Here is a 2907-nt window from a genome sequence, read left to right as displayed (position 1 = left end):
TAGCTATATCCAGCAAGAACATCACAACTTTTGCTTTCTTTTTCCCTCCAGTATTTCTCCGAAATGGAATATCCTTATTTTCAAAAGAAAGGTGCTGCTGTTTGATGAGGCGCAACACTGCAGGAGGTAATTTAAAAACCTCTATTAGCATTATTTTATAAGTTAACAACAAATCACTTAGTTGACTGCAGGCATTCAGTTGACTGCAACGATAAATGTTTCTTTGTAAAAGCAGATAAGCCTGAATGTTAAAACAGCTAAAGAAATGTTTGTACGATATAACCCAGGAGTGTCAAACCTTTTTTTTTTTTTTTTGCAAAACAAAGTTGGGTCACATTGACCCAACTTCCAGGGTTAGTCCAATTTTCAACCTGGCAGTTCTAAGGGAGAATGGAAAGCATGACATTGTTAACAATTCCTACCAGAGGTGTAGTCTGAGTCTTTTATACTGATGTATTCCTGCACATGCTTTCGTTTTCTCCATACAGTCCAAAAACATGCAGGTCAGATGAGGTGAAGGATTACCAGAGTGTCCACTTCAACATGCTTGCCTGCTCTTAATCCTGTGATTGACTGCAACATAGCGGATACAAGCGCTTTCATCCAGCGCGGCGCTTTATTGTTTTCCTTTAGTGAGCCAAGGCACATTTTTTTAATCATAGAAAAATCTCACAATACTGTATTTTACCAAACAAAAAGGTAAATGCAATTAAATTGAAAATAATAACAACTTGGTTGTATGAATAGCAACAGGATAGGTACAAGTTAATTTGTACTGACTTTCATGATACATTGCTGGCAAAGTACTCGTCATGCATGTAGTATAAAGCAGCCAAATGAGGTTAAACCCAGCAGATGACATTCATTACCAACCCATCGTCATTGCCTCCTAATGACACAAATAGCCTTGACATTTCACAGCGGATTGCATGTCCTTTTATGGCAACTGCTCGGCTTTTATAGCCTTGTTGAGCATTCTGTTGCACACTTGTGCCTCTTCTTTTGTGTCTATCGCTATTTTGTTTGCTGCTGGGTTCATAACTGCTCCTTTTCCTTACCACGTATCCTTCATTTTAGTATCGCCCTTCCTCTTCTTTCCCTACACCTTCTCTTCTCTCACATATCGGTATGCCTGTGCACGCGCGCCATCCATTACAGGCCAGTCTGAGAGTGAGAGGGAGCAAAAACGAGTGGTGGAGAGTCACTGCTTGGCAATCGAAACAGAATGCAGCAGAGGGGTCACAACCCTAAACGACCATCCACCTACAGCTACCCGCAATAAGTCACACGTGCACACATCCATTGTGGCAAGGGCAAGAGTTCTTACTCCAGCATGTAGAGCAATAGAAAGCTAGTAATAGGTGGACTGACAAAAGGTGGGAAAGAGCAGGGTCTAGTCATGAAGTGAAAGTACTTGAGGATAATGCTTTACGTTGACAATAGTAACAGCATGAGCCATGACATCATTTTTGGTCATGATTTGGATGCTGGCAAAATAACTGAACTTTATTTATAGAACACTTCACCAACAATAACAGCAGCTGTAACATAATGCTAGTACATAAAACACAAAAAGACAATAAATACAATAATATGAATTCAATAATTTAAAGAAAAATATTATTTTCTACTTAAAATAAACATGAGTTCCATTGCATTAGCATACAAGAGCTGCATAGTTTAATTCCCGCTTGTTATATATGTTTTGTTACTGTTACCGTGTAAAGTCATAATATATTGAAGCAATGAATGAGAGAACATTTAAAGTGTTCAATTAGTAATGATTGGGATGTTGAAGCATTCTTGTGCCTCGATCTTGATCATTTAATCAGGTTATTGCATGTTCGGACTGCATTATTAGCATAAAAAGGGCATTATAAGAAGATGAAGCGCCATACAGTAAATTTTGCAGAGTTTATTTTACTCTAACATTAGTCTATTATTTTATTTAACAAAACTAATACTATACCCAAGTAAAACTCAAGGAAATATTTCCTACAATTTCTGAGTGAAAAAACATGATCATTTTTTAAAGTAAATTTCACTCCAAATTTCAGTATATAATTTTCCCAGAATATGTTACTCTCTTCCAAATGTTATTTTTTTTTACGCTGTGTGCACAGTGGGAACAATAGACTCGTTTCGTTTTAGAGTAAACTGTAGCCTACAAAATTTACTTAGCCTACAAAATTTACTGTCTAGTAAAAATAAAACCCATCATGCTACCCTGTTTAAGAGCTTTTTAAAATTGCTTACGCAGATACTTAAAATGAGGAAGAGTCAATTAGCACAAAGATTTATTTTCATAAAACTAGAATTTGTAATCTCGTCAGATGCGCAGCTATAGTGGGAAGGAGCGCTCGGATCACATTAGTGTTGGCTCGTGAGTGAACGATTCGTTCAAGGGAATACATTTCTGTCAGTGAACGAATCACTTCCTAACGTGATTCGTTCTTTCAAACAGTAGGTGTCAGTACGAACGAGTCGTGAATTGCATTTCCCGTCCACCAACTGAACGGATCTGTGAGTGAACGAGTCAGTGATTTACATTTCCAGTTCATCACGAGAACGGATGAGTGAGGGAACGAATCCTGACTCCGTGTGGCTCCGTCGCTGCGCTCGAACACCTCCGATTTAGGGTTCGACTCCCCACCCCTGCGAAATGTGCTAAACATGAAACTTCTCCCTGCAACACTGTCCGCGTTGCGCTTTTTTGTTATTTACTTGTCTAGGCTGTTCTAAAACACCAGCTCGTATGCTTGATACATATTAGATGATGTAAAAAAAATCCCGTAATTTACTTCATATGGTGTACCGGCACAAAAGTTTGCAGTGCTGAGGACATGTGGAGCCATAGAACGAAGTTATTCCGAAGCACAGATGGCCGAGCGGTTGGGCACATGGATA

This window comes from Syngnathus acus, chromosome 13 (genome assembly GCF_901709675.1).
Source record: "Syngnathus acus chromosome 13, fSynAcu1.2, whole genome shotgun sequence".
Lineage (NCBI taxonomy): Eukaryota > Metazoa > Chordata > Actinopteri > Syngnathiformes > Syngnathidae > Syngnathus > Syngnathus acus.
The sequence above is the reverse complement of the archived record's forward strand: the minus strand, read 5'-3'. Positions refer to the sequence as shown.